At 45.2% G+C, this 10,755-nt stretch overlaps 1 long non-coding RNA gene across 2 annotated transcripts in view; it reads left to right on the forward strand.

Annotated features, from left to right (window-relative positions):
* LOC136472020 (uncharacterized) overlaps positions 1-8,188 on the forward strand; it is a 65,252-nt gene extending 57,064 nt beyond the window's left edge. The window contains exons 1-3 of one of the 2 annotated variants that reach the window (XR_010762197.1): positions 4,653-4,738; positions 7,688-7,847; positions 7,932-8,188. This is a non-coding gene — a long non-coding RNA (uncharacterized lncRNA). Of the gene's footprint in view, positions 1-4,652; positions 4,739-7,687; positions 7,848-7,931 lie in introns of those variants that run through there. The other variant, XR_010762195.1, reaches the window with a different exon arrangement.
* Positions 8,189-10,755: the final 2,567 nt, after the last annotated feature.

Here is a 10,755-nt window from a genome sequence, read left to right on the forward strand (position 1 = left end):
CTCATTGTTCAGGTTCTTGGACTTTGGAATATTTGATGTTTTTCATGGTCTGAAGCTTATAGTGAATTGTTCTGTCTCTCTTAGGTTTATGCTAGTGAAATTAGAAGAGATATGGAAGGAGGTTCAGTGCCCTATCTGCTTAGGTGAGAATATCCTTTCTCATTCTTCAGTTTTCTCGCATGACTGAAGCATTCATATTAAGGAGCTGTGTTTGTGTATTGGATACTAGCTGTTTGCTAGTACAAACTCATCTTCTAGTCAATTGTATCACAATAATATGGCTGCCTTGTATCATATATATACATGTCATTTTTTATGGTTCACCCCAAGATGTTGAAAGTTCGAGAATTCCATTGCTTGATTTGCATCATTTTCTATCAGATGATGATAATATGGTTGCCTTTTATCATATATATACATGTTATTTTTTGTGGTTCACCCCAAATGTTAGAAGTTCGAGAATTTCATTGCTTGATTTGCATCATTTTCTGTTAGATGATGATATGCCATAGCATCTAATCCTTCTATTTTGCAGGCATTATCCGGAAGACAAGGACAATTATGGAATGTTTGCACCGGTTATATAGAGACTACATTGACAAATCTATGCAGAGAGTGATTAGAGATGAATGGTTATGCGTGTAGCTACTGCATATATCATCATCAAATGGCTTGTTGTAAAGACATACAATACCATTTGTTGAGCATTGAACTATCTGTGTATGTGCTATATCTATGTAAAGACATCTGACTTGCTAATACATGAATGAATCAATGTTTGTTAATTTGATTATGTTGTGATGAAATTACTGTATGGACAGTCCATATTTAATATGTTGTTGCTACTGTTCTATTTCTATATAATTATTGTATCCAATTTGCAGCATGGTTAAGGGTTTTTCTGTCGGTGGTCTGTTATTTTTCTGTGCGTTAACCGACCGACACAACATTTAAATTTAATATGGCTAACACAATTTTTCTGTGCGTGTATACCCACAGAAAAATCATTTTTCTGTCGGGCTTTTCTTTTTTCTGTGAGGATTAACGCACACAACATTTAAATTTAATCTGGGCTAACGCAATTTTTCTGTGCGTGTAATACCCACAGAAAAATTGTTTCTGACGGCGAACACACGGAACAATTGAATTTTTCTGTCATTATATTTCTGTGGGTATTTTTCTGACGGTATTCGCATTTTTCCGTGTGTTTTCGCACACACAGAAAAATACGAGATTCCAGTAGTGTAATTATACACACACAGGACTCAACCAGATGGAGAAGCCCAAACTTGGTGCACATGGGAGTGGATGAACTGCGCCGACTTGGAGTAGATGGGATGCTAGAGCTCAGGGGGATCGGCATCCAGTTCTGGACATTGACAGTGGCGTAGGGGTTGATCACCAGGGGGCTCATGATACCATGTAGAAAGGTAAAATAACAGGAGCCAACAAATCGAGGTAACACTTCATACCCCCCCCCCCCTTCTATTGGGTGCGCTTTCATATATACACACACATTATACACATAGGGAAATTAATTGAGGAGCATATTGTGTCACAATTTACATGAACAATCACTAGTACAAAAATAATTTTTACTCACGGTCAAATATGGTTTTCAGAAGTGGTTTCAAAAACCAATACTTTGGCATCGATTGTAAAAATAGTTCATTTCTAGTGTCCGATTATTAACGTCTCTAGAAATATATTTCTAGAATAGGTTGTGTTAAGTGAACCGATCCGAAAAAACAATCTCCAAGGACGGTTGTCCCAGACCCACCGCTACCCTGAATGTATTTGCCGTGCCGGTCAGCTTAAGCAACCCGACTTTGAAGATGACTTTCGCGCACACACACAAAAAAAAGCAGGCCGAGCTGCTGCCATGCCGGTCGGTGGCTCGTCGAGACGCGTCGTTGCTCAACCGTGCCACCCAGCTCTTCGTTGCCACGCTGCATTGTGCATGCCGGAGTTGCTCGCGCCACGCCGCGCGCGCACCAGTCCACGCGGAGCAGCCCGTGCAGCCGCTCCATCCCGCGGCGCCGTCGCGCCAGCCGAAGTTGCACGCGCCACGCTGCGCTCACACCAGCCCATGCAGCCGCGATGCTGCTGCAGGCAACGGTGCCGTCCGCTCACACCCCTCTAGCCGCGCTCGCCCGGAGTTGTGTGTGGCACGCATGTGGAGCCGCGTTGTGTCTTCTCCTCCATGGCTGCGTGAAGGAGAAAGAGGAAGGAAGGAAAGAAAGGTGAGAGAGAGAGACTGAGGAGAGAAATAATGGAGGAGAGATGAGATGAGTACCAGCACACAACACACCAGAGCACGGCAAGAGATAAGGCGGAGAAAAATAATGGAGGAGAGAGAGAGATACAATGAAACACTCGATGAAGCGGAGGACAAAGAAAGGTAATGGGATGTTTCACATCTACCCTACTAATGCACCAAGTTTTCTTCGCTTGATCCACCCAGAAAAGCGTCCCCCACTGAGATGGCCATCCTAAATGCACCCCAAAAATTGTACACACAAAATCAACCACATCCGAATTAACCGCCCAGATCTGTCCTCAATATTCTCTCTCATTACTCACGCACGATCCAACGATCAACATATTTTGTATGGTATTCCTCCTCCCCCTCCATGCGTCGCGGAAAAAGGAATATTGACGCGAGAAAAAATGACGCATGAGAAATCTGCGGCTCTTTCCACGCGAAGTCCGCCTCCGCTCGATCTCCTGCCTCCGCACCTTCCTCGTCTCGCCGCAGCACGTACGTTGCCTCCGCAGCGGCGATTGTCAGGATCTTGTCACCCCACCGAGGACGCAGCGTCGGCCGGATCTGAGGACGCCCCAGCCTGGACGGTGATGGCAGACAAGGCCGTGGCACCGACCTAGGCGCCGACCAAGATGAGTTTTGTCCACTGAGTCCGTGTGGGAGGAGCTACGGCGGGAGGCGCGCAAGCTGGAGGGTGACGTCAATGTGATGCTCTCCTCCTATGCGCGCCTCACCCACGACGAGCTGGACGCCCTGGTAAGCGGGATAGGCTTCGGGGCGGCCCGCCGGCTCGTGCCCCACGGCCTCCACATCGTTCTATCCTCCCGCGACGCCGCTAAGGGCTAGGACGCGGCAGGGAGGATCCTGGCGGAGGCTCCTGATGACGTGGCCGTCATCGTGGAGTCCCGGCAGCGCCTACGTGCACTACCGGAGATCGGCTCTTTGCCGAGTGCCAGGTGGTTTGCCGAGTGTTGTTTTTCGGGCACTCGGCAAAGACGCTTTTGCCGAGTGTTTTTTTTGACACTCGGCAAAGATGCTCTTTGCCGAGTGTTTTTTTGACACTCGGCAAAGAGGCTCTTTGCCGAGTGTTTTTTTTGACACTCGGCAAAGAGCTTCTTTGCCGAGTGTTATTTTTTTGACACTCGGCAAAGAAAATTTCAAAGCACATTTTAAAGCAGTAAATTAATTCAAATGAAAAAGTTTTCAACTACAAAGTTGTATAACTCATCAAGATGTATAATGTTTGTTTTGGTCTTTTCTTCATACGACAAAGTGAAAATAAATTTGTTCACAAATCTAACATATCTCTCTTATAGTTTATGAAACTACAAGAGAGATATATAAGATTTGTGAACAATGTTAGAACGACCATGTCGGATGAACAGATGACCAAACAACCAAAATAAACTTTGTAGATCTCGAAAAGTTATGAAACTTTGTAATTGGCAACTTTTTGATTTGAAAACATCTTGTCATGCAAAACTGCGTTTGAATTTCAAAATTTTAAAATTCGAACTTTTCAAACGACCTCGGATGAAAAAACAACCAAAATAAACTCTGTAGATCTCGAAAAGTTATGAAACATTGTAGTTGACAACTTTTTGATTTGAAAACATCTTGTCATGCAAAACTGCGTTTGAATCTGAAAATTTTAAAATTCGAACTTTTCAAACAACCTCGGATGAAAAAACAACCTAAATAAACTCTGTAGATCTCGAAAAGTTATGAAACATTGTAGTTGACAACTTTTTGATTTGAAAACATCTTTCATGCAAACTGTGTTTGAATTTGAAAATTTTAAAATTCAAATTTTGTAAACGACCTCGGATGGAAAAACTTCCTAAACTAAAAGTGTAGATCTCGAAAAGTTATGAAACTTTGTAGTTTACAACTTTTTTATTTGAATTCGTTTAGGGCCTCAAACATGCAATTTACACTCGGTTTAGTATAATATATTGGGAACTAAAACGGAATCCAGACACAAGTGAGAGTGTGGTGTAGTGGTAGAGGAGGTACGTGCACAGCGGGAGGTCTTGGGTTCGAATCGGGTCGGCCGCGTAGCCATGAAATTCACGCGAAAAATGTCGGAGATGGGTGGGCGCTGGCCGGTGGGGGCCTCCATCGATAAAAAAGAATTCCATTTTTTTGGGTAAAAATTCCCATTTTTTTCGGGTTTTTTCCGGTTTGAACTTTGCCGAGTGTCGGGCACTCGGCAAAGGCTTTGCCGAGTGCCCGATAAAAGACACTCGGCAAAGTTGGCTTTGCCGTCACTGTTTTTGGCGAGTGCTGTTCGCCGAGTGTTACACTCGGCGAACCATTTGCCGAGTGTTTTATGTCTTTTGCCGAGTGTTTCGGGCACTCGGCAAACTCAAGGAGTCCGGTAGTGGTGATGACGGCGCATCGGTGGAGGCCTTCGTGGCCTGGGCGGTGGAAAACAATGGACGACGCGCCGTCCTCGCCGCTTCCACCATGGTATGTGTCTGAACCCGCCCGCTCAAGAATCTCCAATCCATTCATCAGTTTTTGCTCGAACCTAGATTTCCTCTTCGAGCAGCCACCGCACGGACCATGGTGGTGACCATGCGGCCGATGCAGCATGCTGGACGCCACCATGAAGCAACGTGATGCAGTTCAGAGCTGCCAACAAGAGTGAATTTAAGTTGTAGGGTTGTCGCAAGCACACAAGGATCGGACTTTGCCATGGTAGTCACTGGTAAGCAAAGCGGGCTGCCTGACCAGCCAATAGCGCACACCACTTGCTCGACAAAAGTCCTCAACGCCAACAGTTGGGTGGGCAAATTGTCTCTGAGTTTCAATGGTTCTTTTCTTTATTTCACTACTGGAATCTCGTTTTTTTCTGTGTGTGCGAAAAGACACAGAAAAAATGCGAATACCGTCAGAAAAATATTTTTCTGACGGTGTACCCTCAGAAAAATACCCACTAGAAATATGATGACAGAAAAATCAAAATTTTTCTGTGGGTTCACCGTCAGAAATAATTTTTCTGTGGGTCTCACACGCACAGAAAAATAGTTTTCGCCCAGATTAAAACTAATTTTTCTATGTGTTAATCCACACAAGGAAAAAAGAAATAAACACACAGAAAAAAACATTTTTCTGTCGGTCTAGGTGAACTCACAGGAAAATTCATTTCGCCCAGATTAAAAAAGAATATTTCTGTGCAGCCAGCCTCACAGAAAAAAAGAGTTAAACGCACAAAAAAAATTATTTTAAAACAGTACCAACTAGCATATTAAAATATATATTTTCCATACAGTAATTTCTGTGCATGACAACAAGGTTTCATTCAAATAATACACAAATACAGAACTCGAAGGGACCTTGATGGATGACCAGACAACCGATCAAGTATCAAGAGCAAACTGAAATACAGAGCGTAACAGTGGAGAGAAAAAATTCAGAGGAAGCACTAGCTGAAGACTGAATATCAGACTCTGAAACTTGAAACAACAATTCACACATAACAGTACTGAAACAGATTATGTGCTACTAGACAAACAAAGGCATGCAAGCCATAAATTAAATATGCAGAACTAAAAATTGAATACAGGCAGAGTAGTGAATGAGCAATCTCTGAACTTATTGTTCTCGCGTCGCAGTAATAGAAACATATTAGGAACATTCAGGCTAGTTGTACTCTATTCGCTTTACACAATTATAATAACCTTCAGTCATACTACTACACTAAAGAGTATCTCAATTCCAGGATCTAAGTAAGAAGGAACTTGGCGACATACCTCTGCCTCTTCCTGGCTCATTCCCTCTTTCCATTCATGATCAAGAAGGGCATAAAGGTAACTGGAACTTGAACCTACAATTCAGAGATAACATAAACAAGTGTCAGAAACAATATTTCTCAAGCATAACAGGGTATGTCTGTTTTTTATCAACAATGGCATACAAAAAAAATAAGGACTAACATCAAGCCAAATAACCAATAAGGACTAAGATCATGTCCCATGGTTTGCTGACAGTCATGAGAATCATACAGAATGCACAAAAAACAAATTGCAGCCACCTCAGAGTTTATTTTTCATGTTGCATCATTGGCCAAATAGATATCAAGAGTTTGAACATCACAGTCATATCAAGAGATTGAACATCAGTGTCATAAATTCTAGATGCTTCAGCACAAAGAACCCTCACTAGAAATAGAGCTATGGACTTAAGCAAGACGCGGCTGCCACACCATAGGGTGCTCCTCCAGTGCCTAGGGTTAAGTAAACATCATCGACCAAGGCACTTTGCTTCAGTTTGTAAATCGGACTAGGCATCATCATGTGCAAAATCTAGGCGACAACACATGTGTACAACAAATAAGAGGCGCACATCACACAGATCTGAGGGCGGAACAAGACGAAAGCAAATATAAACATGTAGATCAACAAAAATGTCGCCCAGATCTAAGTATCTAAGAACATGAACCCTAATATCAGTGGACCACAAACAAAATCCACAAACGATTCAACATAAATCACCGCACAGAGAGGGGCAGGAGATGGGGGCAGGTGAGATATACTGTCGGAGCACTGGAGGACCAACACGAATCCGCCGGTGGAGGTTGACCGTATAGGTCAAGCGAGCTCGATGGGGAGGGAGAGGAGAGAGCGCACCAAACCAGAGGAGGAAGGAGAGGCGCGAAATGGGGGCGGTAACCCTAGCCCAGGCCCGAGGATGACAAGATCTCCCGCGCAAGATCTGGGGGCGGCGGTGGCCGCCACGACGTTGGAAGAGAGGAGGGGGAGGCAGATCTGGGGGCGGCGGGCGGCGAAGCTCCTTGGTGCGGCAGGAGGCAGATCTGGTGGCGGAGGCGCCGCCATCCGGCCTTGCACGGGTAGCCACCGCCGTCTTCCGAGGGAAGGGAGGGGAGGAGTTGTAGTGGAGGAGGGGGTGGTGACCTCACCGGTGGAGGAGGGGGTGGCCGCTGCGACGGTGGAAGAGAGGAGGGGGATGGCCGCCGCGACGGTGGAAGAGAGGAGGGGGTGGTCGCTGCGAGACCTAGAGCGATGGGAGTGCGAGCGGGTGCGGGCGGCGCGTTTGGGATAAGGATGGGCAGCCGCGTGGTTTAGGTTTTTTTTCATGTATATAGTTTTTCTGTGCGTGTACGTAGTTTTTCTGTGAGTTTTGAAAAGACCGACAGAATAATGTAAATTTTCCTGTGTGTATTTACATGCACAGAAAAATCAAGCAATTTTTCTGTGGGTTTTCGAATATTTTTGTCGGGATTTTTGAAACGCACAAAAAAATTATAGAGAAACACACACAGAAAAATGTAACACCCACAGAAGTATTCAAATTTCCAGTAGTGTTTCACTTTGTTAGTTTCGAATGCTTTGACTTTGTGTTGATCTGTTATATATTTTTTCCTTAACGATTATATTTGAACTGCTTACTTATTAGGTTCTTGGTGAAGATGGAATCTTGGAAGAGCAGATTTTAAATGTTCTGGGGGTCCAGTAAGACTTGCTTGTCCTCCTCCCCCAACAGAAACACACATACACCAGTCAGTTCCATCTGATGCTACTCTTACCAGTTCTTTTCGATCTTCAAATGAACTCAGGTAGTGTGATTATATTGATAGATTATATTGACTGTATCTTAGCTAAGTTCTCATATGAGCTATATCACTGCACATATATCATAGGGAAGAGGAAATAGTGGCAGATCACCACCGATAGAGCATTGTCGCCTCCATTGCAACGGAACAACGGAACTCCTTCGCATTTATAGACCAGGTATTTGTTTTGCCAGCTGTCATTATTTTAAATCCATAAATAGAATTGGTTACTCTGTTGCTGAACCCATCATCATATGTTTCAAATTGTGAGTTTAATAAGTGCAGTTGTGTACTTGTGGTTGGTGTCCCTTATGCTCTGAAATGACTTACACGAGAAAACCAAATGGTGGTCGTCCCCCATTGATGACTTCCACGAAAAAACAAAGCTGTCCTAATTGTTCAATTGCAACCTGGTAATTTTTCTTTCACATGAAAAAAATTGGTGCTTTACTCAGCTTCCTATCACTTTGGTTGTTTCTTGGAAAAAATGTAGTTATTTGGTTGTTGTCGTGTGCATCGCTGCCGTTGCGTTAGCACGGGCATTATACTAGTTGAATGTAGTTTTCATTATGCATCATCCTTACAAGGTCCTCTTGAGGCCCTATTTATACACAGCCATAGCTTTTTCCTAAACCCAAAATGCCTCTCCACCTACTCCAAACAAAGGGTATATTCTGATATTCCGGGGCAGCTTCGGTCCAGACGACGCCAACCTCCCTTGGTTGCCGCCTTCCCAGCTTAGCACCTGCCCGGGCGCTCGACCTGGAGGCTGCCGGGGGACCACCTTGTTTCCGGTTCCCCCTTCGCTCTGTGCTGCTCGGAGCGTCCGATCCCACCTGCCTTTTCGCCATTTCGCGCCCCTTCGCCATCTCTTTGGTTTCCGCCCTCGGCAAACACTTGGAGATAATCTGCAAACATGAAACCCGCACCAAGGACCGAAGAATGATTGTTGTAGCGGGGCGGGAAGGGGGAACAAACCTGGTGGCGCTGGCAGGCCCTTCGCTTCTCCACCGTGCGCTGTTCCTTTCGCTTGTTGGCGAAAGGTCACTCTATTGTCAATAACAAATACTGATCTCGGAATGAGAGAGGAATGGCGGAGGGAAAACTGGGGATGCCCAAAGGGTAGGTTATCCCCAACAGTATCCCCTCGATAGCGCCGCTTCAGCGTTCGGCGAAAGGTCGGTATCGTCGTTTCAGTATGCTCCTTGCTGCTTCCCCGATGCTGTCCCCCCAAGATGCAGAAGGGTCTGCGACTGGACGTTCCTGTTGTTAATAAACTATGATAATTTGTGGAGATATAAGATTTTAATTTTAACTTGGGCTAACGAATTAATTATATGTAATTATTGAATTGAAAATTATTGATTTGATTGATTTTTTTTACGCGTGAACCGACACGTCGGTTGGGTGGTAACGGTTCGGCCTTCTCGTTTTGTGCGCCTTATGGGGGCTCGTGCCCGCGCATGAGGTGGTTATGCTTGCCCCTTGGCCATTTGCGCGCTCGCTGCTGTTTCTTTCTGCCTTTGCCAGCTGCGTTTCGCATTTCGCCTTGAGCCTTTGCTTCGTGACGCTGTCAGCTCGTTCGTTTGAAGTTATGGTTTTTCGCCTTATTTTGTTTTTGGTTTTAATTTCCTGCTTGTCCTTTTTTTGTTGCATTTGTGATTTCGCCGCGTGTTTAGATGACTTCGGCGGTAGAATCCTCTTCGGCTACTGGTACATCCGGCGAAAGTGATTTCGGCTCTAAGAGACGCAGTGAGCAGGCCGCTCAGGGGTTGGGAGCCGCTGAGGGCGATCGTGGTTCGTCTCTTCTTCTGAGGAGTGAAGGCATCCGACGAAGTGTCCGTTACTGGGTCGGTAGACACCGCGCCGGCTCCAGCTAGCAACGGATCGGGTTTGGGGCGGATATCCGTGGGTTTCGGGTTCTACGGGTTCGGGTTTGGGGATGGGTTTTTCACCCACGGTTTTCGGGTTCGGGGCCCCGAAACCATTCAGGTTCGGTTTCGGGTTTTGTTTTCCACCCGTGGATATCCAATGGATATCCGAAATAAATCATTTGAACTTAAAACTCATGTTTTATAATATACTAATAATAATTTGTTTACTTAGATTATTAAATTTATTTAAAGTTGACTCATGAAAATATTTATTATTTGTTGCCTCTTGTTTATACATGTGAATATGTGTATATATATCCGCGGGTTTCGGGTATCCATTCGGGTTTCGGGTATCCGTTCGGGTTTCGGGTATCCGCGGGTTTGGTTTTGGTGATGGATTTCCACCCGAATCGGTTTTCGGGGCGGATTCGGGTTTCGGTTTTGGGTGCACGGACACTCCACCCGATCCGAACCCGACCCGTTGCCATCCTTAGCTGGGATGAGATGCACTTTTCGCCTGGGTCGATCTTGCGTGCACTACCCCAGTTTTCGACATCACTGCCGGTTCAAAATCCCCCTTCATTGTCGGATTTTGAACCAGGAGTGGTATATCGGCAATGATGCTCGGTGGCTACTGCTGCCGGTACTTCACCCGGCAGTGATAAGGTTTAGAAAAACAAAAAAAAGCCTTCCAACAAGCATGCTAGCTGGAGCATGCTCGTTACCACCGCTGCCACCACCATGCTCGCTGGCTACCACCGCCACTACATTAAGCATTTCATCCAAGAAAAAAATTCATACATCACAGATAAAGGACGGATTCAACACATTAGAAAAACTCATCCACAAATCGATTCGTGCATCGCAGACGAAGAAGAAGGGTTCAACACATCACAAATCAACCCATCCACAAATCGATTTGTACATCACAGACAAAGGAGCAAATTGATTCACACAACATAGAGGGAGGGGAGGGGAGGCCAGGAGGGGGAGATTGGGGATGCCACCAGGCAGGCCAAGTCGCTCCAACGCCAGAT

This window comes from Miscanthus floridulus, chromosome 8 (assembly GCF_019320115.1).
Source record: "Miscanthus floridulus cultivar M001 chromosome 8, ASM1932011v1, whole genome shotgun sequence".
In the NCBI taxonomy this organism is placed as follows: Eukaryota; Viridiplantae; Streptophyta; class Magnoliopsida; order Poales; family Poaceae; genus Miscanthus; species Miscanthus floridulus.